The sequence below is a fragment of the Oryctolagus cuniculus genome, chromosome 7 (assembly GCF_964237555.1).
Source record: "Oryctolagus cuniculus chromosome 7, mOryCun1.1, whole genome shotgun sequence".
Lineage (NCBI taxonomy): Eukaryota > Metazoa > Chordata > Mammalia > Lagomorpha > Leporidae > Oryctolagus > Oryctolagus cuniculus.
Window position 1 is genome coordinate 48,159,625 of NC_091438.1, and position 20,012 is coordinate 48,179,636.

General features: G+C 48.2%; 1 protein-coding gene, 1 long non-coding RNA gene and 1 other non-coding gene across 9 annotated transcripts in view; 2 read left to right on the forward strand and 1 right to left on the reverse strand.

Annotated features, from left to right (window-relative positions):
• The window catches only part of FCGR1A (Fc gamma receptor Ia), an 85,909-nt gene that overhangs the window by 24,942 nt on the left and 40,955 nt on the right, over positions 1–20,012 (reverse strand). The window lies entirely within an intron of this gene.
• Positions 11,853–11,923, forward strand: TRNAG-CCC (transfer RNA glycine (anticodon CCC)). Its single transcript has one exon. It is a non-coding gene; the product is annotated as a tRNA-Gly (tRNA).
• The window catches only part of LOC127493754 (uncharacterized), a 14,198-nt gene continuing 6,466 nt past the window's right edge, over positions 12,281–20,012 (forward strand). Inside the window, exons 1-3 of the long non-coding RNA XR_007924294.2 lie at positions 12,281–12,413; positions 13,387–13,543; positions 15,979–17,063. This is a non-coding gene — a long non-coding RNA (uncharacterized lncRNA). The remainder of the gene's footprint in view (positions 12,414–13,386; positions 13,544–15,978; positions 17,064–20,012) is intronic.

The window sequence follows — 20,012 nt, forward strand, 5'->3', positions numbered from 1 at the left end:
CAGAGGTCAAGTAATAGCCTCATGGTTAATAAAGACAAAAAGTTAATAAACGGTGTAGAGAGTTACAAAGTGGTTCCAAGCCTGGTTTTGTGAGGAGTGATGATTGTAAGATTTAACGAAAGCAGGATTATTGCTAATTGACACTGAGTATGCTTATCTCTGCACTGTCACTCAGCAGTGTTTTCTCAGGCTCTTGGCAGCTTTATCACGTAGAAAGAGAGGGGACTAATGAGATATGGTCAAAGCCAGGCCCCCCTGGGAGAAGACTGGTCCTCTGTAGTAGGGGTGTGGAGAAAGTCAAGAAATAAACCCTTTGCATCTTCATTGTGGTTTAGTACTTGGTAGGGGTAGATGTTTTATGTCTGCTTTTGATTTTTCAGAAAGCACACACAGGCTTCTTGCAGTCAAAAGGGACAGGGGAGATGTTTCTTTTTACAAATATAATTTAGGGCTGGCATTGTGGCCCAGCAGGTTAAACTGCTGTCTGCAGTGCTGGCATCCCATTTGGGTACTGGCTCAAGTCCCAGCTGCTCCACTTCTGATTCAGCTCCCTGCTAATGTGCCTGGGAAAGTAGTGGAAGATGGCCCAAGTACTTGGGCCCCTACACGCATGTGGGAGACCCAGAAGAAGCTCCTGGCTCCTGGCTTTGACTTGGTCCAGCCCTAGCCATTGTGGCCATTTGGGGAGTGAATCAGCAGATGGAAGATCTCTCTCTCTCTCTCTCTCTCTCTCTCTCTGTGTGTGTGTGTGTGTGTGTCTCCCTCTCTCTCTGTAATTTTGATTTTCAAATAAAATAAATGAATCTTTAAAAATAAAGAATATGATTTAAGATCCTGGTGCAGCACTCAATAAAGAGCCTTTCAAGACACAGTATTTCAGTTCAGGTCTCCTGTTCTCCCTTCTCTCCTGATTCCAAAATGCTACACACAGCCACAATGCAAGGGTGGAGTCACGGCATGCTGTCAAGGGGCTTTCCTGGAAGGCAGGGTGTGGCTGGGTTTGTGCCCACTCCTGAGTCACAAAGACTTAAGCAGAATCCCTAAGCAGCAGCCCCAGTAAGGGGGTGACCATTGCTACGCCAGACAGGACAGCAGTGGCTCCCAAATCCAAACCTATTCCTTCCCATCCACACCACTGCTGGTCCCAGGCCTTGGTTCTTTTGACCTTTGAGACATCACTGTCCTCGCCATGGCCCAGTCTTCAGTTCTATGTCTACAACTTCAAGAACCTTCATCTATGGTGCCAAACTAAACAACAGAGACAAGATGTGTAGGAGTGCAAGGGCTTCCCAGGTTTGTATTATTATTCTCCATGCATTGTTCAGAAATAGTATGTTCCTACCTCAGATAGCTTGCAGTTGGTTCAATTCCGAAAACTCACCCTGGGGAAAGGCCATTTTCTGCACGGCAGATGCGTGGGGCCCTTGACTGCCTAAGCCAGTGAGTTCAAGGGTGATTTCTCTCACATACACTTGCACTCTCCACTCTCTAGTCCCCTTCTGACCTCACCTCAGTAATTTGCAAGCTTCCTCTTTAGGCAAATGTACTTGTTTCAATACAAATAATCACTGCTAGGATGGATCCTAACTGAAAAAGAAATAATTCCCTTCCTCTCAATCCCCTTTCAAGTTTAGATAAAAATTCAACAATCAGAACAATTTCTGTGGGTTGATTAGGAGAGATGGAGGGAGGTGATGGAGAGATATTGGGAGACGGAACTGGGTAATCTTGCTCACTTTCCTCATATGCTTCTGTTTCCTTGGTGAACTCATTTTTGTCGCTCCCCCTCTTCATGGAGGAACGACACTAAACCCTGCCTAGGCTTCATATCCAAGTCACGGCACCATTATGTCGCTCCCCCTCTTCATGGAGGAACGACACAGGACCCTGCGTTGTTCTTTCGTCTGCTCGGCCCTCCCCGGGTTTGCTGCTGGTTCTTCCCGGGTTGGCTACCGTCCCACCACCTCCATGGAGGGGCGGGCCCCCTGCCACTTTCCCCACTTCCTCAGGGGAGTGGCACACCACCGGCCGGCTCTCTCGGGGGCTGCACAGGTGTTCCTTCAGATAGATGTTCCTGGTGCATGTTGTCTCTCTCCTCCTTTATAGTCCTCTTCCACCAATCCCAACTCTGCTACCCACATGCCGAGTACGTTGCTCTCCTCCAATCAGGAGCAGGTCCTGCTGTTTATTGGTTGAACTGGAGGCAGCTGTGTAGAAGCTGTTTCCTCCCTTCTCAGCGCCATATTGTGGGACGGCAGATGCATAGAATAAGTCTTAATTCCAGTAACTTAGTCTAGTCCAAGTTGCTCCCAGTTGTTCCCCACAATTTTCATAAATTTCTTCAGAATCTTGCTCAAGAGGAACTCTTTATTTTTTTCAGCCTAGCCTGGCCAATCCTTTTTATGTTATTCTCCTATTTACACAGAGTGTGGTGTACCCTATCATGCCTTCTCTATTGTAGCTCATGTGTTATACATGTTTCTATGATTTGAATATGGTTGTCCCCCCAAATTTATGCAGGAGTTTAGTCCCCTAAGTCCTATATTAACAGCAGGATGAGGGGCCGGCTGGTGCTGTGGCATAGCAGGTAAAGCTGCTGCCTGCAGTGCTGCCATCCCATATGGGTGCTGGTTCGAGTCCTAGCTGCCTCACTTCTGATCCAGCTCTCTGCTATAGCCTGGGAAAACAGTAGAAGATGGCCCAAGACCTTGGGCCCCTGCACCCATGTGGGAGACCTATAAGAAGCTCCTGGCTCCTGGCTTCAGATTGGTGTAGCTCCTGCCTTTTGTGGCCAATTGGGGAGTGAATCAGCAGATGGAAGACCCCCCCCCCCACTCTCTTTCTCTCTCTCTGTAACTCTGCCTTTCCAATATATAAATAAAGCTTTTAAAAAAAAGTAGTAAGAGGGTGGAAACTTAGATGTGGGGTCTTTGGGATGTGCTTGCATGGAATTGGGCCATTAGTGGGTCGTTTGGATGGAGCCCCCTGTTGAGTCATGATGACTTTATAAGGAGAGGGAGAAGGAACAGGCAGACAGTTCACATACACTCTGCCCTGATGTGACATAGCAAGGGATCCCTCACTTGAGCCCGTGTCATACGTGGACCCTCCTTGCACCTTTGCCTTCTTTGTAAAGCAGCCTGAAGGATTTTGTTATAGTAATGAAAAGCAGCCTAACACAACATGATCTGTTTTACCTTCCTAATTGGAGAGTGAGCGCTTTTTAGGAAAACACTGCTCTTGCTTTATTTGTGTTTTGCTTTAGAAAGACACCTCATCACCAATAAATACTTTAAAACAAACCCCTAAACGAATAAACACATGGCTGAGTCGCATTTTTCTCTTCTCTTAGTCATTGTGTTTCCAGATGATGGTTTCTGTCAAAATTAGATGTGTGAAACTGACTAGATTCTGCTTTAACTTTCTGCATCTATGTGTCTTGTACACAAATATTTGCTGAATGACTTTAATTTGTATTTAAAAACTTGATCACTGAGTGAAAAGCTACAAAAAATACTTTCCATTATTTTAATTGTAACAATGAACCCAACATACCTAACAGATGGGAAGCATATAGATTAAATAAACTAAACTTAAATAAATAATAAACAGGGGCCAGCGCTATGGCGTACCTAGTAACACCACCACCTGTGACACCGGCATCCCATATGGACACCAATTTGAAACCCTGCTACTCTACTGCCATTCCAACTCCCTGCTAATGTGTCTGGGAAAGCAGTAGAAGACGGCCCAAGTGCTTGGGTCCCTGCACCCACGTGGGAGCCCCAGAAATTTTTCCTGGTTCCAAGCTATAGATGGGCCCAGTTCCAGCCATTGCAGCCATATGTGGAACCAGTGCATGAAAGATCTCTGTGTCTCTGACTCTCTCTCTCTCTCTGTATATAACTCTGCCTTTCAAATAAATAAATAAATAAATAAATCTTAAAATAATAAATAATAAACAAAAATGAAATAGGTAGCTGTGGTTTCCACATATGAGGATGCATTGTATCCACCAAAGGAGGAAGAGAAGACTGAGTTGTGGAGGGTGACCAATGCACGGAGGTGAGAGGGGCTCTTTTTTTAAAGGTGGTGAAGATTCGGTATCAGGAGGGCATTCACTATCAGACTTCAATGTGACGAATGGTTTCCTTTCCTTCAGACGCTTGCAGGTAAAAGCTAAATGCGAGAAGACTCCGTAGGGCATTGAGAGGGGAGCATGCAGGGCAGATTGCACAGACGCCGCACCGGGGCCATCCCCTTGGCGAGGCGCACCTAGACCAAGCCCGCTGTTGGCGTTCATCTCAACGCGGCGGGCAGCCCAGAGCTGTTTCACGTGCTAGCCCCCGGCTAGCGGCAGGCAGGTCAGGTCACTGGGGAAGAGTCCTGTGTCATTAGGACCTAGCATTAGGACCTGTGTCATTAGGACCCCAAGAGGCTGTGCCCACGAGCTCTGCTGGGAACCACGAGGGGGCGCCATATAAAAGAAAAGCAATTAGAAACCTCTGCCACCAGAGCGAACGACCACTGCTGGCGTGGTGCTGCCAGGGACACGAAGACAAGCAAAGCAGCAAGTCTCGTGCCTCCCCTCCAGCCTCTCCTCTCTTTCTAACACCCTTTGTGGAAGAAGCTCGTACACAGCGAGAAAACCAGCGGAGACGTGCAGAGTCCTCACTCTCGCATCAACAGCAGACCAGAGAGGGTGAGTGCGCCCGGACACCTCCCGTTGCACCCCTCCTCACACACCCTTCTCTACGGTGTCTTCGCTTGAAATCAAGTTTCATTCTTTCAATTAATGCATATCAAGTGCATCTTATGTTCCAGCCATGGTGAGGGTGATTCCAGTTCATACTCTCATGGGTACTTGTTGGTGGGAAATTAAAAACATTAACAGATTAAAAAGTTAACATATAAAATTTAAATAAACATATCAAGTAGTAGTAAATGCTATAAGGAAAGTGAACAGAATCAATAATATAATATATACAGATAATATAAAGTTGGAAAAAATGAAAGAAGATGGATAATTTCATACACTATTAATAGAAATAAATTGGCAAACCCTTTGGGAAAAGTGTTTTTAGCTAATATAAACAAATTTGAACTTTGACCAATAGGTTGATAGAGTAGGGTGAATCCTATGAAACTGTCACTATTTCACAAGTTTTAGCCTAAGAAATGAACTTGAAGATGGATCAAAAGAAATTTGTTAATACTGAACACTATATAAGAAAAAGAAAAGAATCTGAGATGTTTTCATAATTTCAGGAGATTCTAAGTGAGAAAAGAACTGAAAAGGACTATAATTTATTTCTCATTTTGGTGGCCCCATTGCTTGAGGCTCTGTGTTAGGTAAGGCAAAGATTCCCTCCTGCACTGCTATGAGAGGTGGCTTGCATAATTTCTATTGCTCTTTGTATCCATTCCTGGTGTCCTAGGGAACTATCCCGCCTTTTCTGATTCCCAGTCCATATACTTCACTGCCTGAGGGATCTTCCTCTGTCCTCCATCTGTAAGTCCTAGATTGGACTCTTTTTCCTTAGGAAGTTATGGTTTCCACTACAGCACAATGTCTAAGTATTTTATTAAGTTTGATTGCTCTGAAGACTACTTGCCACCTAAAAATTGGGAACGTGGCCCCAAGCCAAAATTTACGCATATCATTTTGAAGCAGGAAATGTGACAGCCATGCACATAGGAAACAATGGCAATGACTGTTTCCGGATTCCACATTAGATAGGAAGATACTGCAAAAAGTTTATGCAATAATAGAATTAAAAGATGAGTTTATTTTGGTGCAAAACAGTTTTAAAATCATGTATAGTATTTTCATAATATGCATTTTCTATTATTTTTATGATGTCTTTTATGCTTGGATTTCAATTTTTTCCCCAAAATACATTTTTTTAAAATTTCTGTATTTATTTTCATTTATTCAAAAAGCAGAGCAGGAATGTGGGAAAGACAGTGAGAGAGAGAGAGAGAGAGAGAGACCTTCCATTTGCTGGTTCACTCCCCAAATCCTCAAACAAGCTAGAGCTGGGAGAGGCCACAGCCAATAACCAGGAACTCACTCCTGGCCTCCCGTGTGGGTGTCAGGGACCCATGTACTTGAGCCATCTTCTGCTGCCACTCAGGGTGTGCATGAGCAGGAAGCTGGATGGTAAATGCTCATGGGACTCAAACCCTAGCACTCCATTATGGGATACAGATGTCCCAAGCGGCAGCTTAACAATGGTGTCACATGACCTCACTGAATTTATCTTTTAATTCAATTTTCCCTGAACTTTTTAAAATACCTCCATAATGCATTGACCGGTTATTTGGGCTAGCTGATGGCCAGGGTTGCCAGGTATTATATTTCTCGGGTCCTTTGTAAAATAATCCCAGGATTATCTCACTGTGAGATCAGAACCACCAAAGTAGCTCTAGGATGAAAACTGATGGAGAATTTCTCTCACTTCCTTAAAGCCGAAGTTCACCATTCTCACCCTGAGCTTTGATGCTTCCGAGTCACTTTGACAGCACAGCCACTTTTCTGGGACAGACCAGCTTGGGTTATTTAAATCCCTGCTCTTCTCACTTGAAGACACTTGAGGCAACCTGCTGATGAATTCCATGTGACCTGTCTCTTGTAGGTAGAGTTTGGTTAAGGGTGCTATACTGTCTCACACAGTGGGTACACGCATTGAATCAGGTTTATACGCGGCAGGTGTGTGTGGTTATGAATCACGTGGAAAAGTGAAGAATGCCTCGTGGAAAATGGAAGACTACCATGTAACAGCTAAAAAACTTGATTGTTGATGTAAAAGGGGTGCGCTACATTTCCACATTGAACGCTATCTACCCAAAGGGAGAGGCAAACAGTGGAGTCACCACTCACTTGAACCACAAGGACCACTGCTTCCTAGGGTGCAGTAGATGCTTCCTTGCCCGAGGCTCACCGAAGGTCATGCTCTCTGGGCACCAGCTGCAGGGCATCATCATTGCAAGGACAGCAGGCCAGCTGACGGAGCTCCTGCAGCTACTATGTAAGTCTACAAGCTCCCCCTTGTGGTCAGCTGTCAACTTGCAGCTGCATGCCGTGACCACCAATGCGTGCCATTCTTGTGCTCTTGCTCTTACACATAGTTGGAACACGAAGAGAGCTGAGCTACGGATTACTATAAAATGCATTATAGCTCATCTAGCTAACATGATTCTGATTTGCCTTTTTGTTTCCATTTCTTCTTTTGTGAAAAAATATGCAAGGATTCTGAAAAATTTAATAATTATTTATTTATTGAAAGAAGGAAGAGAAAGAGAGAGGAAGAGAGAGGAAGAAAGAGAGAGAGAGGCAGAGAGAGAGAGAGAGATCTTCCATCTGATGGTTCATTCCCCAAATGGCCACAACAGCCAGGAGCCAGGAAATCCATCCTGGACTCCCACATGGGTGGCAGGGTCCCAACACTTGGGGGCATCGTCTGCTGCCCTCCCTGGTGCTGTAGCCGAGAGCAGGACCCAATGTGGAGCAGCAGGGACCTGAGCCAGCACTCTAAGATGGGATGCTAGTGCTGCAAGTGGTGGCTTAACCACTTGCAACAATGTGGGCCCCAGGATTTCGAAAAAATTTTGTGCACCAAAATAAGCTTCTCTTTTAATTCCATTTCCCCCATGAACCTTTGAAGCACCCCCACGTGTGAGTTCTCAGTTGCCAATTGCCTTCCTTATCAACAGTCAACAGGAGGATCTATTAGGACAGAATGAAGGGTTTCGACCACCCCGCTAGACATCAAACACAGGCCTCCCTCCCTCTTGACTTCGTCTGCCCAGAACCCCAAGAAGGTAACAACCATTTCTCTGGCTTCTGTGTTTCCACATCACCTCAATTCCTGTGTTTCCCATGCAAACGCCATAGGCGCAAAGGTCTTCCTGTTGCACCCTCAGCCTTCTGGAGCGAGCAGATTTGGACAAAGTGGCTGGAGATAAGGGGACACAGTCTCCGCTTCAACGTGGCCACGTTTGTGAACGTGACCGCTGTGGCCCAGCAGTTACAGAGTCAGCTCTGAGCAGAATGAAACCCCACGGCCTCCCTACTGCCTGGGGCACTCCCAGGGCTCCCTCTGTGCTTCAGCTTCTCTCGCATCCCGAACAGCTTCTACTCCCCCTAAGTCAGAAGTTCTGAATATTCTCTCTTCCACGAAATCGCCTGCAGTTGCCTGGCAGTTTGTTAAGAAAAGTTAACAATTAGTATTCAAAGGAAAAATTGACTTCTTAAGGGTCAGTGCTGTGGCTTAGTAGGTTAAGCCTCCCCTGAATCCTGACCGCTCCACTTCTGATCCAGCTTGCTGCTCATGGCCTGGGAAAGCACTGGAAGACGACCCAAGTGCTTTGGCCCTTACACCCATGTGGGAGACCCAGAAGAAGCTCCTGGCTCCTGGCTCCTGGCTTCAGACTGGCCCAGCTCTGGCCATTGCAGCCATTGGGGGAGTGAACCAGTTGGTAGAAGAGCTCTCTCTTTGACTCTTCCTGTCTCTGTCTGTCGGTAACTCTGCCTCTCAAATAAATAAATAAATCTTTAAAGAAAAATTGACTTCTTAAATACTAGGTCCCTAAAGATACCTTAGAATCTCATTTTGACGATTTGTGAGGCTGTATGGGATACCACTATTCTCCTTTCTGGTCCAGTGTGCTGTATAGAAGGACCAAGAAAAGTTTATGGATTGGTAACCTAAGGGAGATGGTAAGACTTTGAGTTTCTCAAGTCTCCTAACAGGGGTGTATCCATACGCGTGCTGACCCTAGAAAATCAGCTGACTCTGGCATAATAAGGAATAGAAATCTTCTGGCCTTTTTTCTAAGCTCATTTGCAAAGACAGAAACACACTGCAGTTATTTTCCATATGCGAGGACACGGCGCTTACAGCTACAGTCACCGTGCCAAGGTTGCACAGAGCAGCTTAGCAAGGAGATGAGTTCCCAATGCTCCGCGCCAGAGAAACACAGGGCACTCACTTCCGCCTCGGAGGAGGCGGGTTCGCTGCCCCTCATTGGCAGCATTGATCCTTCCGCGCTCAGCGCCCCGACCCAGACTCAAGGCTGCCGAGACAAGGTGCGGGCAAACCCCTCAGGGATAAGCTGTGTCCTCCAAACGCTGCCCGGCTTATTCTTTCTCCCTTCTCCTTAGCTGACCGCAGGCCTGCCAAACTTGCCTTTGCAATAAAGACTTTAGCAGAGGTAGTAAGCAAGGTGACCCTGGAGGCGATCAAAGAGCAGTCATTCGCCATCAATCCTGGGTAACTCAGGTAAGAGATTAGAGGTTTGCTACTGAAGCGCCAGTGTTCTTCCGTTAAGGTGTCCTGTGTAGCTCATAGTCCCTGGTGCTGTTTTCCCCACCCCCACCGCTAGCCTTCTTTCCACTGTGGTCTCTGTGATTCCACGGGTCCTGAGTACATCAAGCAGGGTCTGGAATCGGTCTGGGAGCAGTCAGGGCCTAATTCCCTTGAAAGCTACACATTTTGAGCTGAGGAATCCCTGTGTGGAGGCCTCTGTGCTCTTGGAATACCGCTGAGTGTTGGCCACTAAAATTCTTCCAAGACCTAGTCTCAGAATGCTGGCTCGAGAAAACTCCCTAGGGGCTTATTGTTGGCCTTCACCCAGCCACCAGGGGACCAACGGGGCAAAGTTGAAAAGTACGGGGGCCACGTGTCCCTGTCTGCATCACATGTGTCCCTGTCTGCATCAAACAAGTGGCTTATTTTTGTCCTTACTTCCTGATTGTCAGGAACTGCTGGCGACTTGAGCATCTCGAATATGTACCTGTGTATTAAGGAAGGCAGGGTGCAGTGTGAAATGGCAGTGACTCTGTAGACAGCCCAACAATTTAATTTTTAAAGATCACTTATTTGAAAGGCAGAGATACAGATAGGGGGGAGAGACAGACAGAAAGAGAGGCTCCCCAAATAGCCACAACAAGCCCAGGCCAAAGCCAGCAGCCTAGAACCCCCATCCAGGTCTCCCATGTAGGCAGCAGGGGCCCAAGGCCTTGGGACATCTCCTGTTGCTTTCTCCAGCACACAAGCAGGAAGCTGGGTCAAAGTCGCACAGCTGGGACTCTAACCATTGCTCACATGGGATGTTGGCATTGCAGGTGGCAGCTTAATCCACTGTGCCACAACACTGGCCTGGAGAGTCCAGTAAATTTAAATACTACACTTAAAGTGCTGGCCTCATTAAAAAAAAAATGCTTTATTTCTTTGAGACACAGAGAAACAGACAGCTCCCATCTGCTGATTCACTCCCTAAATGCCCATAATAGCCAAGACCGGGCCAGAGCTGGCTGAGGTCGGAGCCAGAATCTGGGAACTCAGTCAAGGTCTCTCGAGTGGGTGGCAGGGACCGAAGAACTTGAACCATCACCTGCTACCTCTCAGGAGGCTGGAATTGTGAGCAGAGCCAAGGCTCAAACCCAGATACTCCGATGTGGGATGTGGATGTCCCAAGCAACTTTTTAACTGCTGGATCAAACACTTATCCTTAAACATTGTTAACTATCTGGAAATAAATAGTTGGAGGAGGTTGCAAGCATGCTTTAAAGAAGATAGGAAGGCCTGATTGGGCCAGCAGGAAGGCTGGAGGGGAGAAGTGTAGGAACAGGTTGTAGTGATTGAAACCCTGGGGACGGTGCACCAGTCCTCAGGAGATGCTGTCTGTGCCTGAGTCTGGCCATGGAGTGTTGGTGGGGATGGTGGCGTGTGATGCAGACAGAGAACTCACTGATATGACTCTGACACGCTTGTGAGCCATTAACTTGAGGATTAGAAGTTGAGAGTACAAAGTCCAGGTTTGTGGTTCAGAAAGAGATGTGGGGATAAACAGATCTTGTTGATGCACATGGACGGTGTTTGAGGGTGGACCGGCCAGAGCTGGTGTGTGTGTTGGGTGCTGGACAGGGGCAGACAGAAGCCAAGCTGTGCAAGCTCAGGGTGAAGGTGGACTTCCTTGCTGAGCTCAGGTGTTTGACTCAATGTGGACCTTGTTTGGCTTCTCAGCAAGCATCGCACGATTACACCTCAGCTTCCTGCTTTTCAGAAAACCCTCATGCCCCCCAACCCGACACGTAGGGCAGCTCACCAGGTCCTCCTCTTCACTTTATTTTCTCAAGAAAAACTGATAAAAATAAATCTCTCCACATATGAACTACATCAAAAGATCAATATGCTAAATTTTATTCATCAATATTTCTTTCAAGTAGTCTGCTTCTTCAGTAGCTAACAAATCAAAGCACACGAACTTGAGAAATTGGGTTCTCTCGGATGATCAAACATTGAGTGCAAGCATTATTGACCTTTTTACACCTCATACCCATTCAAACATCTTATACACCTTCTAAAGCAGACACAATATTATTATAATGATTGTAAGACGTCATTACTGGTACACACACACACACAAAAAAACAAACTACAAAGTACAGCTCCATGGACCAAAATTTGTTTCTTCCTTATCTCTGTTTACTTCCTTTTTTCTGTTTATGCTTTAAATTTCTTCCCTGGGTTAGCATTTTACTTACCTAACCCTACCTTCTAAGAACCTTCTAAGGCAACAATTTGATCTTGACCGTGAGAAGCAAGCGAACTGAATGCATTTCTGATTTCTACTTTAGATATCTGTTTTTGCAAACTGGAAACAGCCTGGAAAATCAGCTATTTTTTATATTTACAGTTTTGTTTTGTATAAGTCTCCTATAAAAACTTCTGTTTGATTGTTTTTGTGAGCTTTTAGTCAGCACTACCTAAAATCTCCTGTGGAACAATTTTAATCTTTGGGGGTATTTGTACTGTATACTTCTTTAGAAGCCAGGCCACACACGTGCATTGGTGGTTCAGTGGTAGAATTCTCGCCTCCCACGCGGGAGACCCGGGTTCGATTCCCGGCCAATGCAAGTTTGGTTTTTCAATTTCTTGAGTTACCCAGGGTTTTTACGATTATACTTTGCAAAACTGCACTGCTCAGGTCAGCGTTGGGGACCTAGGTCGAGGCGGCTCTATACCGAGGACACATCCCACTTGCAATGGAAGATAATCTCACTCATTCAATAATCACTTAAGAGTCCACTGCAGTTTTGAATGTTGGGTCCTAGAATCGCTGTCAACCGTCTTCTGGACTCCCGGGCGGATCCCTGAAACTCCCAAGAAGCCTGAGGTCCCCTATTGGCTGTTCCGTGGGCTGGTCGGACCGCGCAGACGCAGAAAGGAAGGTTCTGGATTGGGAGGAGCCGCGGGGCGGGGCAGCAGCTCACGGTCCCGGAGGCCAACGGGGAAGCAGGGATTGGGAAGGACCTCTTGCGAGCCGGCCAGGACTTGGGGCCTGTGCCCCAGACCCCGTGAAGCCGATTTGTTGGCCTCGGCGGACAGCGGCTGCTAGGAAGGATTGTGAGTTCCTGGCAATGAATCTCAAAAGGTTTTAAAAATAAGGAAACATGAACTACGTGATCTGGGAACTGCTTGTCCTGTGCTTTTATGGCTCTTGGCGCATAGGATCCTCCTGGGAACGATTCCAATTGAAATGTAATGTGTGTGCTACTGCATTTGAGAAAGAATAATTTTCTTTCCCATTTTTTTTTTTAGCTGCGAATAGATCAAATCTAAGCCTCTATTCAAGCCGACTTTTTTGTTTTAAATAATACATTCATTTATTCACGTTTAAAGGTTTCCTTCTTTCGGAATTGCGGTTTCTTTCCTACAGTTTGTTTACAAATTAACAATGTTGTAAGTCTTTAGCTGCTGGCAATACTGTGTTTCAATCATCAGAATTGTTTTCTATTTTGTTTTAACTTGTTTGGGAATCTTTATAGTTCTTGAATAAAAGTTGTAATGTGACACATACTTTCTTATTCTTTAAAACATTTCCTCTATACAGGAATCAGGCTTAGAAGAGCAATCTAGGAGATTTGACTTATTAAAAACAAAATTGATAGATTTCTTATGTGAGGAGGCACACAGGCAGAGCCCATTAGGTTTTAGGGAAAATCAACCCAGACGATCAATGGCAAGATGACATCACAGTAACATTATTAGATTTCAAAGATACAGAAGGCCGGCGCCGCGGCTCACTAGGCTAATCCTCCGCCTTGCGGCGCCAGCACACCGGGTTCTAGTCCCGGTCGGGGCGCCGGATTCTGTCCCGGTTGCCCCTCTTCCAGGCCAGCTCTCTGCTGTGGCCAGGGAGTGCAGTGGAGGATGGCCCAAGTGCTTGGGCCCTGCATCCCATCCCATGGGAGACCAGGATAAGCACCTGGCTCCTGCCATCGGATCAGCGCGGTGCGCCGGCCGCGGCGGCCATTTGAGGGTGAACCAATGGCAAAGGAAGACCTTTCTCTCTGTCTCTCTCTCTCTCACTGTCCAGAAAACACCTGCAACTTGTCTAGGAAGTGCTGTGAAGTAAGTTACAGAAGCAACAGAATTGGATAGGCACCCACATCCAAGGCAACATCACAGGAGGGCCGCATTTTCAAGAAACTGTTGGGAAGAACGTGCATGTCCACCTCTTTCCAAGGTTCAAGGTAAAGGAATGGCTCTTGTGGTCTGGTGACCTTGAACTTCTGCACATGGGCACATAACCATAGCTTGACCAAATGTTGGCAGAGGGACCCCCTGGATCATAGAAGGTGGGCACTTGTGTGAGGAGCTGTAAGAGGAGTATTTATTTCTCACTGATCTCTTGCAGGAGGTGCCTTGGCTTATAGCAGGTACCAACGGGCAGGTTCTCACCTGTCCTCTTGGTTCTTTGGGGTACATCTCCAGACTCTTTAATTGCATTGCTGCAATATCAAATTGGCTCTTTCATGACAGGACAACCCAACACTTGTGCCACTCGGTCATCTGGTGCCTCTAGTTTGGTGTTCTGCTGTGGGATTACGGTGTGGGGAGCTGACCACATGCTCATCTTGTTTATGCCATGTGTATGAGTAATGAACTGTCTCAGTGCCTTGGTGCTCCTTGCCCATCAAGGCCATGGAAGTGTGACAGGCGCACTTAGTGTTGTACTGTGGCTTAGGGATTCCCTGACCCATGGATGAATTTGGTGCTGAGTGTCAGGGCAGTCCCATCAACATTCCTTCCTAGAGAAGAGACTCGAGGGACTGTGTGGGTCAGGTTAGGAGACATGACAAAGGTTTCCAGGTTCGGTTCCATATGGTCACCCCTCAGTGGTGGAGGGTGCAGGGAGTAGGGGTTTTATTGTCGTCCTGCACACTTGGAGGATAAAAGGTGACACATGAGGATTGAAATCAGACAATGGTGCTTTAGCAGTTGCTAAAATTTTGTTGAAACTGAGTAGCTGGCTGTGGTGGAATGAGAAGGCCATGCCAAGATGGCTGCTGGCAACGGAGCCTGCCTGGCAACAGGCTGTGATTGGATGGCTTTGGAAACTGCCTGGCAACAGGCTATGATTGGTTAGGGCGTAAACCTCCCCTTGACCGGATTGGCTGTCTTGGTTATGTAAGCTTCTGTACCAAATGAAATGAATGAGTCTGCAAGCTGCTTGCCTGTGGCCTGTTTTCACCCAGTTCCTGGGGTTTGTGTGGTGACTCCGCCCCTCTTGCCCCCACTGTGCTCCTCCTCTCAGAACAAATCCACAGCAACAGCTGGCCTCTTGAAGCCAAGGGCAGTTGTACAGCTGTGCTCCTTGCTGAGCGGCCCCCAGTTTGGGTCTCCACCCCTCCCCTTTCTCTCATCAGAACTCAGGCACTTTAAGGAAAGAAGCCCCCGGGCTGCTCCAGCTGACCCCATGCCTGCCCACACACCCCTGCCCAACCTGGGCTCCCAGCAAGGCCATCAAGTGACCACCCAGCAGCTGATGCTGCCACTCCTCAAGGGCACGTTAAGCTCCCTGGCCTGTGTCCGCTCTGTGTGAGACAGAGTGACGTCAAATGGCAGAGCCTGGCTACAACTGGTGGGAAAGGGTTTAGGCCACGAGTGAGGCCTCTGAGCCCATTTAATGTGTAGCTGGGAAATGTGTGATTGCAACTGAAGAGTTAAACGCTTGAGGTATCAGAAGGGATCCTGGGTTCAGGGCATTGTCATATATAAAACGCGCTAAAGGGGCCAATTCCCTTAACATTTGCCACAATGGAGGGTTGAAATCTGGAATGAGTGCCTACAGCCTGCGATGCCTAAGGTTCACTGTACAAACCGTGGTGGAATCTGAACTCTCACGAGCTCTGACTGCCGTGTTCTCAGATCTCTGCTAGGAGGAGACGGATAAACCTCACCAAGCCCAGCAGCTCGCTTGCCGAGCAGCGTTCTTAGGACTGTGTTTGATGAATTCACAGTGCTCACTCCCTTTTTATCCTCTGGTGGACAAAAAGCAAAGCAAAGCAAAGCAAAAAAAAGCTATGTCTTTTAAGGTGTCAAGGACTGTATATCTGGTACAGAAGCCACCACTGCATGACAGACTGGCACTGCATGCACAAAGTTTGGCCCTTTGCTTTAAAAGAGATCAGTGTGAATGGTATTTGATTTGAAATGTCATATTTTTTGTTATTTATTACATTATTAATTTCCTTAAGAGAGACAAAAAGTTGTAGAGAGATTGATGGTGCAGTGTAGAAAATTCCCTCCACTAATGTGCTGGTCAAAAAGAAGTGCCCACCGAAGTGAAAATTAAAAGGATTTAAACAGCCCCTCTGCGGTTTTTAAAAACCTCCTCTGGGGACCAGCGCTGTGGCCTAGCAGGCTCAGCCTGCCACGCTGGTATCCCATTTCCCAACTGGAATCTAGCTGATAGATAACGAACACACGGAGAAAAACGTACCATAGCAGCAAACAAAGACTTCCCTGACCAGGAATCGAACCCGGGCCGCAGCAGTGAGAGCACCAAATCCCAACCACTAGACCCCTGTAGAGTTGCTTTATCTTTATCTACCCCATAGGATAAACTCCTCATTCTCTAACTGAAATTTTCATCAACTTTTTCTTCTGCGGTTTCTTCTCTCAGCGCTCCGAGAAATTACTCAGAAGTCCGTCCCCTCCCTGCTTTCTCCAAATTGGAAGCACCCACGCCACCCACTGGGCGCCCCAGCCCCCGCCCAGGCGGCGGAGCTCCGGGAGGCTGCAAGTTCTGGAGCGAGCGAGCGCCTGCAGCTGCACCTTGGCCAAGAGGCGGCGCGGGGAGCAGCGGGCGCCGTAGTCGACGACAACTGCATCATTCTATACGAGGATGCTTCAAAAGCTTCGTGGAAAAGTAAAGTTAAAAGTATTTTCGTGCAAAAACCACAAAGCTCAGAAATCCATGCATTTTTACAACACGAATTTTCCATGAACTTTTTGGAGACTGCGTGTATGTTCACACCAATAACTCGACCCCGCTCCTGCACAACCCACATCTCTTCAGTTAGGAAATCGCATTTCCTCCTTGGTTAGTTGCAGACTTCGAGGGGCACAATCCCTCTCGGTTTGGGTCTCTGCATTTTGGCGAGCGATTCTGCTGCTAGAGGTGTGAGATAGGTTCAACTCGGACCTACAGCTCGCTCAGTTCTTGGCATCTGGGCCCCGTGGTCGCGGCATCAGGGCTGGGGCGCGCGCTGCACTTGGCTGTGGCTCTGCAGGTGCGCGGACCACAGGCCGGGATTTGTGGCCCCTCCCGGCGCGCGCAGCGCTCGAGGTTCCCCTGGGTCCCCCGCGCCCTCAGGAACGTCCGGGGCCAGTGGGAGCGCGGGGGACGTCCGGGCAGGGAGCGACCTTACTAGGGAAGGGCAACAGTCCTCCGGCGCCGCGGCCACGAGGAGGCAGGTCCTGCTCCCCGGGGGCGGGGGCTGAGCGGCGCTTGACCTTGCTGGGCTGGAGCTTTCCCCGTGCTTTCTAGGAAGCCCAAGGGGGCAACTGGTAATTAAAAAAATAAAAAGAATCGGATGCTTAAACATCCACCTGCGACTCTGGCATCACAGAGGTTCACAACAAAGTTTACAGCCAAGAGTAGGAATAACCCAATTGTCCATCCGTGGTGCCATGTTCACATCCGGAATAACACCATCAATAGCACCAACAGAAGACAAGGCATGACATGGAGGCACCTCAAAAACTGTATGTTGCACAAAATGAAAGATACAAAAATGTATTTGTTTATATGAACTTCCAAAAGTGACATTGCTGTGAGGGCGATGATAGAAAGCAGAGTCTGCTAAAGTAAAGGGCAGGCGAATGGCATTGACTGGAAGGGCTGACTGACCTTCCTGGAGTGATGAACTTGTTCTCACATTTATTACATCTAGGTGCTGGTTCCATTTGCCAGAATCCATCCAGCTGTATACTTAAGATCTTTGCACTTTATTGAATTATCCTTTGATAATGAACTAGTAGCATAAACACTGAGGTGAAGTGGGGGATGGCATAGAATTCAGGTTTCCTCATATTAGGTTTTTCAGCATTAGGTCCTGCTGTTTCACAACACCCTGCTGAATGTGAACTCATAAAAAGAGTGCTGTTGCTGTGTCTAAAAGTGTCTCACTGACAACTGAAATATCTCAACCAGAAAAACCATGATGACCTTACCATTATAAGATCAAGAGGCAGGCAAAGTCCCCGGAGGGTGGGCGCTTTGCATTTGAGGATACTTCCTGAGCATGTTCAGACTGGGCAGTAGGTTATGCACTCAGCAGGGGAGGGGTTCTTTGACATATGACCATATCATACGCAGTCGTGGTAAATCCTGCTCTCTGGCCACAAACGCGGGGCATAGAGAGTTCAAGAATTGAAAAAAGAGAAAATCCAACTTACAGCAACTCTTAACCCAGAAAGAACCCAGACAGTGGCACAGCTCAGATTTGGACGGTGTTGTTGCAGCCCAAACTGTGAGCACCAACCAAAAGGGATCATGGGCCCCACGAGTCTGCTCACAGCCACTGTGCTTCCTTTAATGTTTTTGGCGTGGAGACTGTGGGGAGCAGCTCGGACTAGACTGTTACTGGAATTAAGACTTATTCTATGCATCTGCTCTCCCACAATATGGCGCTGGGAGAGAAGTAAACAGCTTCCGCACAGCTGCCTCCAGTTCAACCAATTAACTGTAGGACTTGCTCCTGATGGAGAGCAGCGTACTCGGCGTGTGGGCAGCCGAGTTGGGATTGGCGGAGGAGGACTATAAAGGAGGAGAGAGACGGCATGCACCGGGAACATCTATGGGGAACATCTAAGGGGAACACCTGTGCAGCCCCGAGAGACCCGGCCGGCGGTGTGCCCTCCCCTGCGGAAGTGGGGAATGCGGCCAGGGGGAACTGCCCTTACCACGAAGTGGAAGGGATAGTAGCCAACCCGGGAAGAACCAGCAGCAAACCCGGGGAGGGCCGAGCAGACGAAAGAACAGCGCAGGGTCCTGTGTCGTTCCTCCACGAAGAGGGGAGCGACATAATGGGTGCCGTGACTCGGATAGGAAACCTAGCTCGGATTAGGAAACCTAGGACGGATAGGAAACTTAGGAGGGAAGAAACGGGAAGAAGCAGGAAAATACCGGAGAGAGAGACTAGCAAAGAGCCTAGGTGCCGGAAGAAGCTATTGAAAGCCTAGGCATAGACTCGGATATGGACTGTGGGAAAGAAGTTAGGATTGAAAGCGAAAGTGAAAGCTTTCATAGACTCGGATGCGGACTATGGCGGGGAAGCTAGGAGACTGAAAGCGAAAGTGAAACCTGGAGGAGGCTTGGACTCGGATACGGACTGTGGGGAGAAGCCAGGAGAAATGAGAGAATATTGTTGGAAGAAAACTTAAGGAAACCATACCGGGTAGAGAGAAATGTTAGGGAGGATGAAGCCGCGAGTGCAGGCCAAGCCATCTTGGAATTCTTCAAGTCACCCCGGGGAGCAAGAGGCGAAGATCTGGAACCAGAGGCAGAGACGTGGGCCGCCAGGATTCGCCAGGTAGTCCGGGGAACTTGGACTGAATGCCGGTGGTGGCGGAAACATTCGCGAAAGCCGCTGCGTGCAGAGAGAGCACGGGGCGTTGGCGCGAGGCCATGGTGCGGGCGGCGAAGTGCGTGGAGACCGCGGAGCGTGCGCGCAGAGCCGGGAACCCGCCGGCGGGGCGAGGCGCCGGGAAGCCGCGCAAAGCGGGAAGCTGCGCAGATGAGAGAGGCGCGGCTGAAGCGGCTCAGCCGGGAAGCCGCCGAGAAGCAGCCTCGGGGCGGGCGCAGCCGGGAAGCCGCGGGGATAAGAATGAGAGCGGGAAGCTGCGGGGATAAGAGAAACAGAAGTTTTAGAAGTAAAGTGAGAGAAATAGGAATGCTGGAAGATAGAAGTAAAATGGGAGAAATAGGAATGCCCGGAGATAGAGAAATAGAGAGAAATAAGGCCTCCCCTCAACATGCCAATTAGAAGGCTTGGATTCGGTCTGCCCGATTAGTGAGGCGATGAGCACCTGGGCGGCTAGCCGCAGGTCACCGAAGACAGGCACGAATTAACATCAGTAAAGCTTCCCCACAATGCAACAATTAGGAGGCTTGGATTCGGTCTGCCTGATTTAAGGCGGTAAGCGCCAGCAAAGCTCGACCAGAGTATGAGCTGCAGGTCACCGAAGATAGGCACGAACCAACACTAATAAGTCTCCCCCACAATAAGGCAATGAGAAGGCTTGGATTCGGTTTGCCTGATAGGTTTTGTAAACACCTGCAGGCAGTTCTAGCAGAGCAGAGTAGCGCTGCAGGGCACCGAACACAGGCATGCATCAGCGCCTAAAAACCTCCTCACAACATGGCGAAGAGAGGACCCGGATTCGGTTTGCCTGATGGATAGGACTTGTAAGAGCCTGTGGCAACTCGAGCAAGTAGAGCAGAGTGTGTGCTGCGGGACACCGAAGACAGGCGCGTATCAACGCCAAAAAAATAAAAGGGGGATCTGTGGGGAGCAGCTCGGACTAGACTGTTACTGGAATTAAGACTTATTCTATGCATCTGCTCTCCCACAATATGGCGCTGGGAGAGAAGTAAACAGCTTCCGCACAGCTGCCTCCAGTTCAACCAATTAACTGTAGGACTTGCTCCTG